The sequence below is a fragment of the Bison bison genome, unplaced genomic scaffold, assembly GCF_000754665.1.
Source record: "Bison bison bison isolate TAMUID 2011002044 unplaced genomic scaffold, Bison_UMD1.0 scf7180017864167, whole genome shotgun sequence".
NCBI classification, from domain to species: domain Eukaryota; kingdom Metazoa; phylum Chordata; class Mammalia; order Artiodactyla; family Bovidae; genus Bison; species Bison bison.
The window spans coordinates 2,335,535-2,352,247 of record NW_011494739.1 but is presented as its reverse complement, the minus strand read 5'-3'; positions in this window follow the sequence as shown (position 1 = coordinate 2,352,247).

Below are 16,713 nucleotides of genomic sequence, written 5' to 3'. Positions count from 1 at the left end.
GGGGGACAGTTAGCACTGGGAGGCACAGGTCCAAGTCTCAGCTTGTCACCGGCAATCGGTGAGGTCAAGGCCAAATCATTTCCTCATTCTGGGCCTCAATGCCCCCTTTTGATGGATGAAGAGGAGGCATAACTGGGTTAAATCCATTGCCTAACCTGGGGGAGGGGTCTTCCCAGGTGGCCCAGTGGTAAAGAATCCACCTGCCAAGCCGGAGATGCAGCTTCCATCCCTGGGTGGAGAAGATTCCCTGGGGTAGGATATGGCAACCCACTCCAGTATTCTTGCCTGGAAAATCCTAGGGACAGAGGAGCCTGGTGGGCTACAGTCCATGGGGTCGCAAAGAGTCAAGTATGACTGAAGTGACTAAAGAGCAACAACAAAAACCTCGGTGGCCTAACAGCATTTTCTGGTGCTTCCTAAAAATTCCAATTTCAGGGCCCTGTCCCAGACTTAACTAATGTGAACAAATGTAGGAGCAGACAGTGAGAGCAAATGGACTACGCCAAAGCCTTTGACTGTGTGGATCACGACAAATGGTGGAAAACTCTTAAAGAGATGGGAATACCAGACCACCTTACCTGCCACCTGAGAAATCTGTGTGCAGGTCAAGAAGCAACAGTCAGAACTGGACATGGAACAACAGACTGGGTTCCAAATTGGGAAAGAAGTATGTCAAGGCTGTATACTGTCACCCTGCTTATTTAACTTATATGCAGAGTACATCATGAGAAATGCTGGGCTGGTTGAAGCACAAGCTGGAATCAAGATTGCCAGGAGAAATATCAATAACCTCAGATATGCAAATGACACCATCCTTGTGGCAGAAAGCAAAGAACTAAAGAGCCTCTTGATGAAAGTGAAAGAGTCGAGAGTGAAAAAGTTGGCTTAAAACTCAACATTCAGAAAACTAAGATCATGGCATCTGGTCCCATCACTTCATGGCAAATAGATGGGAAACAATGAAAACAGTGAGAGATTTTATTTTCTTGGGCTCCAAAATCACTACAGATGGTGACTGCAGCCATGAAATTAAAAGACACTTGCTCCTTGAAAGAAAAGTTATGACCAACCTAGACAGCATATTAAAAAGCAGAGACATTACTTTGCCAACAAAGATCTGTCTAGTCAAAGCTATGGTTTTTCCAGTAGTTATGTAGGAATGTGAGAGTTGGACTATAAAGAAAGCTGAGTGCCAAAGAATTGATGCTTTTGAACTGTGGTGTTGGAGAAGACTCTTGAGAGTCCCTTAGACTGCAAGGAGATTCAACCAGTCAATCCTAAAGGAAATCAGTCCTGAATATTCATTGGAAGGACTGATGCTGAAGCTGAAGCTCCAATACTTTAGCCACCTGATGCAAGGAGCTGACTCATTGGAAAAGACCCTGATGCTGGGAAAGATTGAAGGCAGGAGGAGAAGGGGATGACAGAAGATGAGATGGTTGGATGGCATCACCGACTCAATGCACATGAGTTTGAGTTAGCTCCGGGAGTTGGTGATGGACAGGGAAGCCTGACGTGCTGCAGTCCATGGGGCCACAAAGAGTAGGACACGACTGAGAGACTGAACTGAACTGAGGTGAGAGCAGCATTCATTCCAAGACCAGACTGGGGGCGAGGGACGCTGACTCCCAGTCCCGGATTACTAGGTCTAAAGTTGAGTTGACTGCACTTCTGATTCTGATCTCAAGGCATAATCTGATTCTACAGAGTTGATATTCTACATGGAGTTTTCTGATAAGCATCAAATTCTAGGATTTTGAATGTTCTGAATTCCAAGACACGAAGACAGAAATGGAAAGTTCCAATCCTGCTATCCCCTGACTATATTCTTTGCCTCAGAGGACCTGGTTCTCTGCCCTACCCAACTGGGGGCTACAGACAAGGTTTTTTTCCTAAACATTTTCAAGTTAGGAGATGAAGTTTCTTCAGGGCCTAAACCCCTCCCAAAACCTTTGGATCTCAGGCGGTTCATTGCCCCTCCACCCCAGCTCCTGCTGTTGTTCAGTCGCTGTCATCTCCAACTCTTTGCGACACCATGGACTGCAGCAGGCCAGGCTTCCCTGTCCCTCACTATCTCCCAGAGTTGGCTCAAACTCATGTCCATTGTGGCCCTGATGTCATCCAACCATCTCATCTTCTGTCGCCCCCTTCTCCTCCTGCCCTCAATCTTTCCCAGCATCAGGGTCTTTTCCAGTGACTTGGCTCTTCACATCAGGTGGCTAAAGTATTGGAGCTTCTTCAGCATCAGTCCTCCCAGTGCATATTCAGGGTTGATTTCTTTTAGGATTGACTGGTTTGGTCTTCTTGCAGTTCAAGGGACTCTCAAGAGTCTTCTCCAGCACCACAATTTGAAAGCTTCAGTTCTTTGGCATTCAGCCTTCTTTATGGTCCAGCTCTCACATGTGTACATGACTACTGGAAAAACCACAGTTTTGACTATACGAATCTTTGTTGGCAAAGAGATATCTCTGCTCTTTAATACGCTGTTGAGGTTTGTCGCTGCTAGTCTTCCAAGGAGCAAGCATCTTTTAATTTTGTGACTGCAGTCACCATCCATAGTGATTTTGGAGCCTAAGAATACAAAGTCTGTCACTGTTTCCACTTTTTCCCCATCTATTTGCCATAAAGTACATGATCTTAGTTTTCTGAATGTTGAGTTTTAAGCCAGTTTTTCACGCTCCTCTTTCACTTTCATCAAGAAGCTCTTTAGTTCTTCTTTGCTTTCTGCCATAAGAGTGGTCTCATCTGCATATCTGAAGTTGTTGACATTTCTCCTGGCAATCTTGATTCCAGCTTGCGAGTCATTCAGCCTGGCATTTCACATGATGGACTCTGCTTCTAAGTTAAATAAGCAAGGTGACAATATCCAGCCTTGACAATCTCAGCCTCACCCACAATCTCTCCAGAATTTAAGCCCCTTCCTTGGAAGAGGACCTTCCCAAGTGACCACCTCTTACAGATCAAGCTCAGAGAGAAGCTCAGAAACTGGTGGGGCCACCCAACAAGAGAGGGCAGTCAGACAGAATACATGGGGAGGTTCTGGGGGATGGCCCCTCCGGATGCTACCCAGAAGGAGAGAACAACAGCTTAGCCCAAGTTTAGGCTCCCCTACCTGACCCCTGTAGGCCCCCCACTCCAGCGAGGCCCACTAAGGCTCTTTCTCCAGGCAGCCTCTCTGCATGGCCTGTGCTCACTTCATATACCTGCCTGACCAGGCACCACGTGCTTGTTCTACCCACCTTCTGTCACTAGAGGGCGATGCCCAACCAGAAACAGGCTTGCAACAGACCACCAGTGGCAATGGGATGAGTGGCATTCACGCAGTTCCAGAGGGTCGGACGTGAGGTCAGGAGCCCAGGCCCTTTCTCGCACAGAAGGGGAATGGACTCAGCAGAGGACTCTCACCCAACATCCCATAGCCAGTCTCCATGACGGTGGCAATTCTGATCCTCCTGCCGAGACTCACAACATCCCCACCCTACCCCCAACTCCTGGAGCTTCATAGTCTCCATTTCCATTTCCATGTGTATGAAAACCATGCTATTGGTCCTTCTGGCTCAGGAAATCTGCTTTCTTATAACCAAAAAAACCAAAAGTAATAACAATAATGCGGACTAATAACAAGAATATCTTCTATGTGTTGAGGAGCTACTGTGTGCCAGACACTGCTAAGTGTTTTAGGGGCAGTATCTCATTTTCTTAACTTTCCTCCCCTCAGTATAGATTATATTAACTCCCATTTTTCTGCCTGCCTCTTATGCGCATATATTTTCACATCCTTTATCTCCTGCCACCTTCATAGCATCCCTGAAAACAGTCTATAGAAGAGGAAATTGAGGCTCAAGTTAAAGCCATTCAAAAGTCATTGATCTCATCTCTTTATCCACCTGGTAAATATGCATAAAGTGCCTACTGTGTGCCTGGGACTGTGCTGGGTGTTGGTGATAAGGACCCAGATCTTGTCCCTGTATCTTTCAGCCTGTGGACAAGTCCATACAATGGTATGATAAGGCCCCTCCACAGGGAACAGGATCTAGGAGGAGGGACAGCAAATCTGGGAGCTCCACTTCCAGGCCCAGAGAGCCAAGCTGGGAACTGACGAATGAGGAGGTGTGAATGTGATGGGCGGGGAGGGTCCCAGCTCAAGGAAACAGTAGGTGCAGAGAGGCCTGGAGAGGAAGCTGCTCGTGGGGGTGCCCGGCCCAGAATTCCTAAGGCTCTTAGGCTGTTAGACCCTAGAACACGGGGACAGCCCTGGGACCTGCTGGCTCCCCACCCTGCCCTCCATGACTCCCAGCCTCACCTTTAGCAGCGCTTTTCCATTCAACCTGCCACCCACAAGGCAGAATATCATCCAGCCAGACCTGCCACTAAAGAAGCCATCTCCGGAGTGGGTCCGCCAGCCCTGGCCTTTCTAGCCCCAGCTGTAGCATCTTCCCAGCCAAGGCCCCCGCAGAGATAAGCCAGCCCTGCTCTGTTCTGTCTGGACTCCGATCCTCATAACTCATGAGCACGGTAAAATGGATGATGCTTTCCACCTCTCAGGTTGGAAGGTTTTGTAGCAACAGACAATGGAAACAGGGGTTGACCGTGGTACCTCTCTCCTAGGGTGGAGGGACAAACAGCAAGGCCACTAATCCCATCTCCATCGCTGAGCCTTTCCGCAAGACCCTCTGGTTTTCTCACTCCAGTATTCATGCCTGGAAAATCCCGTGGACAGAGGAACCTGGTGGGCTACAGTCCACAGGGTCGCAGAGAGTCAACACAACTGAGTGACTAACACTCTGGTTTTCTCTGTGCCTCAGTTTCCTCATCTGTAGAAGGGGGAAATAGGTGTCCCTCCCATTGTCACTGTGAGGTTTAAATAGATTAACATAAGAGCAAGGGTTTATATATACACAGCTAGAGCTCAATAAAAGTTTTTATTATGACGTATTTGTTTATTCACTCAACAAACATTTCTTATGCACTAAGTGTGAGCCAGGAACTTGTGCCAGGCACTTAACATTAAAAACTTAGATTTGTGCTCTGCTAGATCTTTCTGGAGGAGATTTTATTATTATTCCTGTTTTTTTTTTTACAGACAAGGAATCTGAGTCTCAGAAAGTAAGCAGTGGAATGGGAGCTCAAACCGTTGCCCTCCACCAGGCTGCCTTTTCATTCATGCATGGGCACCTGAAGGCTTTGCTCTCTTATGGCAAAAACACTGATCTAGAATAAGAATTCACACGCACTAGCGAAGATGGTCAAGCTCACTCAAATTAAATGACAATAAAATCACACAGAGCTTCTGTTTTCCACCTATCTGATTGGCAAAGAGCCAGAATTTCAAACCACCGGGCTGTGGGTGAGCTTCTGGAACTCACTCCTACCTTCCCCAGGGAAGCCCAAACTCTACAGAGAGGAAAAGGCCAGCCTCTAGAGCTGACAGGAAAGTCCAGCCTCTACAGTGGACCACATCTATCAGAATTACATTGTGCATGTCCCCTGACCTGGCAATTCACTTCTAGTGATTTATCCTCTAATTAGCCTTGTTCATGTGCAAAGGGACAAGCATACACGGTACTCGGCTATTCCTTGCAGGCTATGTGTGATCACAAAAAATTGGAAACATCTGAACATATCTAAGAGATCTGTTTACACTACAATCGCATAGCTTGCAATGGAATGAACACCGTGCAGCTAGGAAACTTGAGGAAGCAGGCGATGTGCTGGCCCAGAGTGCTCCCGAGACCCACTGTTACCTGGGAAAGGCTAGTCGCACAGCAGAGTGTGGTGTGCTTGGGCTGCGGTTAAAGGGCATGGAAAAGAGATTTGCTTTTCTCTTGTTCCTTTTAACTTTTAAGAGATAGAAATATATTACCAAGTCCAAAAAGTAAAAGTGAAATACTTTGGAGACATTTTGCAAACTGGTCATTAAATAATATCCTTAATAAAAATTCAAAAGGCTTTGACATAAATTCTGAAATGAAGCATTTTTCAGACAGTGTCTTAGAGACACGTCCTTGAGTGCAGAGAGTGAGACCCCACCTTTGATCCCCAAGTGTGGGCACCCCAGTTGCCTGCCAAAGAGCAAGAAGCAGCTTCCGAGGTGAGGCCCTGCCGGCCATCCCACAGCGAGCTTCCCTCTCTCTCTGGGGGTTCCATTTCCATTACTTGTGCAAACCTGATGTGAAATTCTGCTAAAGGGTTGTTCGGATGCCAAGATTCAGGGGTAAACTGTGCCTGGGATCACTGTTTCCTTGATCCACCCCAAAGTGAAAACAATTGAGCATACCAGCCAGTCCCCCAGACTGGGTGTGAATCCTTGGGTGTGTCACCTTGCTCCCTGAGTCTTCCTTTTCACAGCTGTCAGTGAGGCCAAAAGTGTTAACACTCATTCCCAGGGTGTTGGAGGATGAAATATCAGGAGTGTGAAGACAGGCACACAGCATGGCTTAGTCATGGCTGTTGTTCAGTCCATAAGTGGTGTCTGACTCTTTGTAACCCCATGGACTGCAGCACGCCAGGCTTCCCTGTCCTTCACTGTCTCCCGGAGTTTGCTCAAAGTCATGTCCATTGAGTTGCATCGAAAGATCTCATCACCCCCTTTACTCATTGGAAAAGCATCAGGGTCTTTTCCAATGAGTCAGCTCTTGGCCAAAGGATTGGAGTTTCAGCTTCAACATCAGTCCTTCCAATGAATATTCAAGGTTGATTTCCTTTAGAATTGACTGGTTTGATCTCTTTGCTGTCCAAGGGACTCTCAAGAGTCTTCTCCAGAACCACAGCTCGAAAGCATTAATTCTTGCTTACTCAGCCTTCTTTATGGGCCAGCTCTCACATTCCTACATGAGTACTGGTAAAACAGCTTTGACAGTACATATCTTTGTCAGCAAAGTAATGTCTCTGCTTTTTAATATGCTGTCTAGGTTTGTCAAAGCTTTCCTTCCAAGGAACAAGTGACTTTTAATTTCATGGCTGCAGTCACTGTCCACAGCAATCAGCTTTTGATAATATATTAATAACTCCACATTTTCTTTCATTAGCTCATCAATATCCCAGACTCCAGATAGTGTCTATCCTTCAGCATAAATGCTCCTCCAGGAAGCCTCACTTGATCCATATCTTTCCCAACCAGAAATCCCCTTCCTCTTATGACTCCATCCTCCTTCCTTCTTTCACACCCTTCGTCTGATTCCCTGGTAGTGGCCTGAGTATGCTTTCGAATTTTGATGCTGGAGAAGACTCTTGAGACTCCCTTGGATTGCAATGAGATCAAACCAGTCACTCCTAAAGGAAATCAACCCTGAATATTCACTGGAAGGACTGATGTTGAAGCTGAACCTCCAATACTTTGGCCACCTAATGCGAAGAACTGACTCATTGGAAAAGACTCTGATGCTGGGAGAGATTGAAGGTGGGAGAAGGGGACGACAGAGGATGAGATGGTTGGATGGTATCAGCGACTCAATGGACATGAATTTGAGCAAACTCTGGGAGATAGAGGACAGGGAAACTTGGCATGCTGCAGTCCATGGGCTCTCAGTAAGTCTGGACAAGACTGAGCAATCTTATCACTGTTTTGGCCACGAGAGGGCAGCACTGCCTAGGAAGCTAGAGAAGGAAGACAAGCCACTGGCTGGAAGACTCACACCTCAGAAGCTTGACTGTGTGCCATGTCCGCGCTGAGTACTCTGCCCACTTTGGCTCATTGAGGAAAACATTGCTATGGCCACCCTTCCATCATACCCATTTTATCTTCATTTTGTTTTTACGGAGTGGATGCCAAGAAAGTTTAGGTAATGGTTCTCAGTTCCCATAAACCCCTCTCTTGCTGATTTCCCTCTTAATGTTCCTTGCTCTTCTGCTCTCACCCAGGCACCCACTCTTACGGGTCCAATCTGTGTGCTTGAATACTCGTGATCCTTGTGAACCATGTGGGAATGTTTTGTGGTGTCGTGGTCATTTATTTATAGAAATGGCCTCGTGCTACAGATTTCTATCTTCTTTTATCCCCCCACGCACCTGGTGTTTCTTAACTCCAGTTGTGTTGCTCCCGCATCCCTGGGGCTCACTTACTGTGACATCAGACGTGGCTTATTGTTGACTGGTCCCTTCTTCACACCTCAGCACAGGCGAGAGACCCATTACCTCTTAGGGTCCCCTCCCGGGCCTGCGGAAGAATCTCTCCGGGTTTTACACGCAGGAGAAGGGTGGCTGGATTGGCACCATGTCAGTCCAAACACCAGCAGGATGAAGAGCTCCCATCTCCCACATCCTCGCTAATACTTGGAAGCTCCTGGCTTCCTAATTTTCGCCAGTCCACTGTGTGTGTGTTTTTGCCATTCAGTCATGTGCGACTCTTTGTAACTCCGTGGACGGTAGCCTGGCTGTGCATGGAGTTCTCCAGGCAAGAATACTGGAGTGGGTAGCCATTTCCTTCTCCAAGGGATCTTCCTGACCCAGGGATCCCACACTGCAGGCAGATTTTTACCATCTGAACCACCGGTCCAGTAGGCGTAGGCAGAGGGGTTGTGCCTCTTACTGTATAACCCACATTTCTCCAGTTTCTGCTGAGGTTTACATGCATCTGTTCACACTCTTGTTGGCTACATTCCCTTGCATTTTACAGGTGATACAATTGAGGCTCAGGCCCCCAGGAAGTAGAAGGAGGAATACTCACCTTGGGCCACCTCCCTAACAATGGCAACAATGCATTCATCACCCACTCAGTCAATGAATGTTGCTGATTCCTTGATGATCTCAGGGGATGTGGTAGAGAGCAATGGCAATGTTAACCCAGCATTAAACAAGAGGACTGAGGATCCTATGAGAAGGGGGTTCAGGGAGGGTGGGCCTTACTCTTGGATGAGCCGGGGTGGGTGGAGGGGCACTGGGAGGGATCTAGGGATGGCCAACCTGCCCACTGACCTTGACAAGAACAGAGGAGGAAGCAGGGGGCCAGGAGCCACCAGGAACAAGGATCCGGAGGGCACCTTGCACTATGTCAGGGCTGGTACAAGCTCACGGTGACCACAAGGCCCATCTAATCGGCCCCCATGCCCCCTCTGACCTTGGCTTCTGTCCTCTTGTCCTTGCCTGTTTCAACCACGCTGGCTTCCTTTGTTCTTAAACACACCAGTCTCATTCTGGCCCCAGGGTCTTTGCATTTGCTAACCTCTCTGCCTGGAATGCGCTCCCTCTAGATTTCACAAGCCTGGCTCCATCTCTTCTTCTGAGTCTCTCAGGTCAAATGCCACTTCTTCAGTGAGTCCTTCCTTTGTAATCTTATCTGAATAGCATGCACCTCCCTACAAGTCATTCTCTGCTTAGTATCTTTGAAATTTTTCTTCACAGCCTTTATCAAGATATAAAGGATCTTGCTTATCCCATTCTTGACCTTTTACATCTTCCCCCTCCCCTGGGTTCTGACCCAGTTTCAAAAGGCTACCACCAGACGTCCCCCTACTCCCCTTCAAGCCCCGAAATGTCCTTCTTCCTCCTCTTCCCCATGGTGCAGACCTAACTGTGCTTCGGTCACCTTACACATTCTCTTGAATCATCTTGCCCACTTTGAGAGGCCGGGTCATGGCACTCTTCCCGAAATGAGGAACTCGACTGCAAGTGAGAGTGAACGACCCGTGGCTGCAGAAGGTATGAACTATGTGACTCCCCTCTCCACCCCATCTTACCCCTCACCTCCTACACACAGCTGTGCTCTCCACCTGGAGCCCTCTCACCCTCCTCTTCACCTGGTTAACTCCATCATCCTGGAGGTTTCAGCTCTGACCCTGCCTCCTCCTGGAAGTCTTCCCCGATAGCCCCCCAGGCAGGACAAGTACTTCTCCCGTTTGCTCTGCACCAACTAACTTCCCTGTGAGGTCCTGACTCTATGTGTCTGTCTCACCCCGAAACTGAGAGCCCCAAAAGGATCAGGCCTGGGTCTGACTCAGCTCTGAATCCCCAGAGCCCGTTTCCAGTCTGGTACAAGGGTGGGACCCGGGCACTGCTGAAGGGATGAGTGAATGAAAGTAACTCTGGGCAAGAGTGAGGTCTGGGGTGACCTGACAAGCAGCAGGCACTGCCTGTGCCATCCACAGGCCCCAGAAGATCCGCATCCAGTCATGGCCCTAAAGCCCCAGAACACAGGCTCATCTGGTCACTGAAGCACCCCCATTCCCTACCCCTGTGCTGTACTTAGTCATTCCGTCATGTCTGACTCTTTGCGACCCCATGGACTGTAGCTCACCAGACTCCTCTGTCCATTGGGATTCTCCAGGCAAGAATACTGGAGTGAGTGGGTTGCCCTTCTCCAGGGGATCTTCCCAACCCAGGGATTGAACCCAGACCTCTCACACTGCAGACGGATTCTTTACTGTCTGAGCCACCAGGGAAGCCCTGCTACCCTTCAAAGCCCTGCCCTCACTCACTCTAGGAGGGCAAACACACTGCCACAATCTCTATCTCTGTGGGGCATTTGGAAGTAGTTAAGTTTACAAATAAATGTATGGTTTCCTTAAATATTTTCCCATGCTAAAATATTCAATATTGAATTTATTACTGTTTTGTTGAAATACAATTTACTCCAGGAAATAAAACAGCTAGTCACGCAGTCAGCACCACAGACATGATCTGGAACAGCTTCATCACCCTAGAAAGTTCTTTCCTGCCCCTTTAAATTGATCTCCTCCACCCACCCCTCCTCCCCTACCTGCCCCTGGCAAACACTAATCAGACTGCTCTCTGTCCATTTGGTTTGCCTTTTCCAGAAGGTGGTGGAAGCGAAATCACACAGTATGTAACTTTTTGAGTCTGATTTCTATCACCTCACATCTTGCCTTTGAGATTCATCTGTATTTTTGCTAGGATCCATTCCTTTGTTTTGCCGAGTAGTATTCCATCTTGTATCCATCCACCACTGTTGCAGGACCACGTTGTTTCCAGTTTGGAGTGATTATGAGAAAATCCGCTATAACTGTTTGTGTCTGATTTTTTCGCAATTTTAATTTCTCTGGGGTAGACATCAAGGAGTAGTATTGCTGGGTCATATAGTAACTGTAGGTTTAATTTTATAAGAAACTGCCAGATTGTTTTCCCAAGTTACAGTGGCTCTGTACCCTCATCAGCACTTGCATCAGCGTTACTTTTAATTTCAGCCATGCTAATAGGTGTGTAGTGGTATCTCACTTCCCTGGTTCAGTTCAGTTCAGTTCAATCGCTCAGTCGTGTCTGACTTTTTGCGACCCCATGGACTGCAGCATGCCAGGCCTCCCTGTCCATCACCAACTCCCAGAGTTTATTCAAACTCATGTCCATAGAGTCGGTAATGCCATCCAACCATCTCATCCTCTGTCGCCCCCTTCTCCTCCTGCCTTCAATCTTTCCCAGCATCACAGTCTTTTCCAATGAGTCAGTTCTTTGCATCAGGTGGCCAGAGTACTGGTGTTTCAGCTTCAGCATCAGTCCTTCCAATGAACATTCAGGATTGATTTCCTTTAGGATGGACTGGTTGAACCTCCTTGCAGTCCAAGGGACTTTCAAGAGTCTTCTCCAACACCACAGTTCAAAAGCATCAATTCTTCTGCGCTCAGCTTTCTTTATAGTCCAACTCTCACATCTATACATGACTACTGGAAAAACCATAGCCTTGACTAGACAGACATTTGCTGGCAAAGTAATGTCTCTGCTTTTTAATATGCTGTCTAGGTTGGTCATAACTTTTCTTCCAAGGAGCAAGTGTCTTTTAATTTCATGGCTGCAGTCACCATCTGCAGTGATTTGGAAGCCCCCCAAAAATAAAGTCTGTCACTGTTTCCACTGTTTCTCCATCTATTTGCTGTGAAGTGATGGGACCAGATGCCATGATCTTGGTTTTCTGAATGTTAAGCTTTAAGCCAACTTTTTCCACTCTCCTCTTTCACCTTCATCAAGAGGTTCTTTCGTTCTTTGCTTTCTGCCATAAGAGTGATGTCGTCTGCATATCTGAGATTATTGATATTTCTCCCAGCAATCTTGATTCCAGCTTGCGCTTCATCCAGCCCAGTGTTTCTCATGATATACTCTGCATATAAGTTAAATAAGCAGGGTGACAATATACAGCCTTGATGTACTCCTTTCTCTATTTGGAACGAGTCTGTTGTTCCATGTCCAGTTCTAATTTGCTTCCTAACCTGCATACAGATTTCTCATGAGGCAGGTCAGGTGGTCTATTATTCCCATCTCTTTAAGAATAGCTGGTAACTCAGCCGGTAAAGAATCCGCCTGCAGTGCAGGAGACCTGGGTTCAATTCCTGGGTGAATTGATCCCCTGGGGAAGAGATAGGCTACCCACTCCAGTATTCTTGGGCTTCCCTGGTGGCTCAGACTGTAAAAAATCTATTCGCGATGTGGAAGACCTGGATTTGATCCCTGGGTTGGGAGGATCCCCTGGAGAAGGGCATGGCAACCCACTTCTGTATTCTTGCCTGTAGAATCCCCATGGACAGAGGAGCCTGGTGGGCTACAGTCCATGGGGTCACAAAGTGTCACACATGATTGAGTGACTAAGAACAACACAGCACAGTATCTCATTGTGGCTTTCATTTGCGTTTCACTGATGATTGATAATATTGAGTGTCTTTTCATGTGCTTATTTGCCATCAATATCTACATTTTGGTGAAGTATCTTTCTAAATCTTTTGCCCATTTTTATTGGATTATTTGTTTTCTCATTATTGAATTTTGCAAGCTCTTTTTTTTATTGAGTTGGCCAAAAAGTTCTTTTGGGTTTTTCCATATGATGTTGAGGAAAAATCCAAACAAACTTTTTGGCCAGTCCAATATATTCCAGATAACAAGTTTTTTTTATCAGATATAGTTTTTGCAAATATTTTCTCCCAATCTGTGGATTGTATTTTCACTTTATTAACAGTGTCATTAGAAAAAAAGAAGTTTCTAATTTAGATTAAGTCAAACATAATTTTTTTTTTTCTTTTCTGACTCATGCTTTTAGTGTCTTGTTGAAAAAATGTTTGTCTAACCCCAGTTGACAAAGATTTTCTCCTACTTTTTATCTGGATATTTTAGGAGATCCAGACCGCAGTGCGCTTGCTGCTACCTGGGGAGCTGGCCAAGCACGCCGTGCCTGAGGGCACTAAGGCTGTCACCAAGTATACCAGCTCCAAGTAAATATAATATGCCTAGCTGCTGTTAACGGAGAAGACAATGGCACCCCACTCCAGTACTCTTGCCTGGAAAATCCAATGGACGGAGGGCCTGGTGGGCTGTAGTCCATGGGGTCGCTAAGAGTCAGACACGACTGAGCGACTTCCCTTTCACCTTTGATCTATGACCCATTTCAAGTTAATTCTTGTATATGGTGTGAGGTTAATTCTTGTGTATGCTTTGTAGGTTAAAATAATTTTATTTTACACATTGATGAAGAATGCAATTTCACTTCTAGAAAAATATCCTACTCATACCTTCCCACAAATGTATAAATTAGATACTCAGTGCAGTTGCAACCTAGATTGAAAATGGAAAATATTGGAAACCACTTAAGTGCCCATCACTTGAAGACTGGTTGAGTACATGTTGACACATCCATGCAGTGACAAAACTATGCAGACACAGAGCTGGCATCAGCCAGCTCTGCACAGGGATTGTGCACTGTTGGGATCCATTCTACTTTGTCAATGTCTGTACCGAATATATTTTGACTATCACCTTGGTCAGGCATCAAAAGAAAGGAGATACTCTTCGTGGAACATATAGAAAGACGTGTAAAGGGAGTTTTAGACAACAAAAGGATGGTGCAGAATAGTGCATGGAGTCTGCCATCACTGGGTAAAAAAATTCCTGTGTATTTCCTTACAAGTGCATAAACATCTCTGGGCAGATTCACAAGAAATTGGTGACAGGGTTGCCTCAGGAAGGAGGGTCTGGGTGTTTGGAGGACGGGGTGGGAAAGAAATTCACTTTTCACTATGTCCCTTTCTTTTTTTACCTTCAAGATCTTGTACTATGGATATGAATTATACATTCAGAAAATGAAAGCCAAACACAAAGTCCCTACTTTTCCAGTGGCGGGTAGCCTGGAGGATTCTGCCCCTGGTGCACAGGCCCCCACGCTTGGGAAACACTCTCATGCTGCTCCTCAAGCTTCCCGGCGCACGACGGCCCTGCCAGGCCAGAGAGAAGGAGAATGCTCATTGCGGGACAATGTCTGCTTCTCAGAGGGGGAAACTAGGCTCTAGGCAGGACCAACATTCCTGAGGCCACCTTGCCCAAACCAAGGTACGCTCTTGGGTATCTACCAGGACCAGCGGGGCTGAAAGCCAGGGAGGAGGTCTGCAGTCTGGCCCCACAGGGACCCAGACAAAGTCAAGTAAGGTACCGCTCAGAGCTGAGCCCATCTGGAAGCCATCGCCACCCCCATCCAGGGCTGCAGAGGAGGGTGGGCAGGGCCCGGACTCTGTGCATCTGTTCTTCATCAAGGCTTGTGCTCTGAACTGGGCTCCAGCCCTAGAAATCCCATTTCCCAGCCGGGCCAGGCCACCCTCACACCAGCCACCCTCCTCACTAGGACCTGCACAAAGGGAACAGCAGGCGGTGGCTTTCCAGTTCCAGACTGCACATTCCTTTACTTCTCAGAGCTTTGGGTTCCTGTCATTGTAAGGATTAAACAAGCCAGTTCATACACAGATCCCAGCACACCAGCATTCAACACACGGCTGTTGTTCAGTGGCTCAGTGGTGTCCGACTCTTTGCAACCCCATTGAATGCAGCACACCATGCTTCCCTGTCCTTCACCATCTCCCAGAGTTTGCTCAAGCTCATGTCTATTGAGTCAGGGATGCCATCCAGCCATATCATCCCCTGTCACCCCCTTCTCCTCCTGCCCTCAATCTTCCCCAGCATCAGGGTCTTTTCCAGTGAGTCAGTTCTTTTTATCAAGTGGCCAAAGTATTGGAGCTTCAGCTTCAGCATCAGTCCTCCCAATGAATATTCAGTGTTGATTTCCTTTAGGGTTGACTGGTTGGATCTACTTGCAGTCCACGGGACTCTCGAGCTCTCCACACTGTTCCTGTCTCTGATACCCCTCCACATTTCATTCCTGTACTCTAGGTGCTCAAAGGTCAACAGCTAACATGCCCAGCGTTGTTGTAAGCACCGAGTATGTACTAACTCCTCACAACAACCATCAGAGCTGGATGCTCCTACTAACTTGGCTTTTCTGATGACCCAGCTGAAGCTCAGAGATGTTGAATAATTTTTCCAAAGGCACTCAGCCAGCAAGGGTCAGCCAGGATTCGAACCCCAGGCCTCTGGACTCCAGAACCTCTACTCCAAAGTGCTCCCCACACCACTTCTGCAGACCCAAACCTCTTCCCCACTGACCTCTGATTCCTGTGGGTGCCTGTGACAGTGTCCCCTGAGATGGTGATGAACACTAGTCTCAAGTTGTGATGGCTGACTGAGAGACGAGCATCAACACACAGCAGGGAGAGGATGCTGGAACTCCAGTCACCTTGAAGCCAGCAAGCAAACCAGAGAGGCAGGGAGGCTGGGGCCTGCCAGGGTGGAGGGGTGGGAGCCACAGGCACCCACTGGGGGAGGGAGTATGCTAGTCTAGAGCAGCCTGCTGGGGAGACGGGCCTTGATGCTACCCTGGCACGTAAGGAGCATGTCAGCCTCGGGTCTAGGGATCAGCCTTCGAGAAACTGGTGCCCATGTGGATGAAGAAGCACAAATGTGGGCTGACCCTACACCCTGTCACAAATGGAAGGTGCTGGACTGCAGCTCAGGGGTCTGCCTGGGACACTGGCCCCACGGACCGAGGCCCAGCCAGACTGTGGTGAACTATGTGAGGATGGAAAAGCCTGATGCAGGGGCCCTGCACTGCCAGGACACCATGCCCACTCCTCTGTGTGGCGGTCAAAGGGGCTGCAGGGCCATGGGTGGGTGGAGGGGGCTGGTCTGTGTGCACAGAGGGGATGGTGAAGGGGGCGGAAGGGTGTGCAAGTGGACAGAGGGACGTGGTTTTAACTCTTATACCCTTCCAGAATGTCCTTCACTGAATCATCATCTCTCAGAGAGAGAGCAGCGGGCAGCACTGACCCTAACACATATGGAGCTCAGTTGAAATGGGCGGAGGTGTTCTGAGCCCTTGGCAGCCCCTTCCTGCACTGTGGCTCCAAGTACCTGACTGGGAACTGGATGGATGGAGATGACAAGACGGTCAAGAGGAGGGGACAGCGGGAGTCTGAGAACTGAAGTCTTAGGGAGGATTTATCATTGCTTGCAAGGGCTAGGCAAGGTTCTAAGCAAGAAATCTTACATTATCATCCCCATTCTGCAGATGGAGAAACTGAGGCTTGGGGGGTGACCCATGGGCTGCCCACCTCACCTTCCACTCAGGACTCCTCAGCTCACAGCCCTCTACTCAGAACTCTCTGCTCACAGACCTCCCGCCCAGCCTGAGCACTGGGCCAGGAGTCTGAAGCCCAGCTCATGACCCACTCTGGCCTCTGCTCCCTTGTCTATCAGCCCCTTCCAGTGCTGGGTGAGGGCAGCCAGAAGCCAGTGGCTGCTTAGCCAAGAAGGCTGGGAGCCATTAGACCCTAGCCTTATTTTTTGGACAGAAGTGCCTTCTGCATTTTAATCAAGCAGGGCATCAAGAGACCAGCCCAAATTTCTGCTCTCCAGTGGGACTGAGGCAGGCCTTAGGGTAGAGAAGGAGCATCCGCTCAG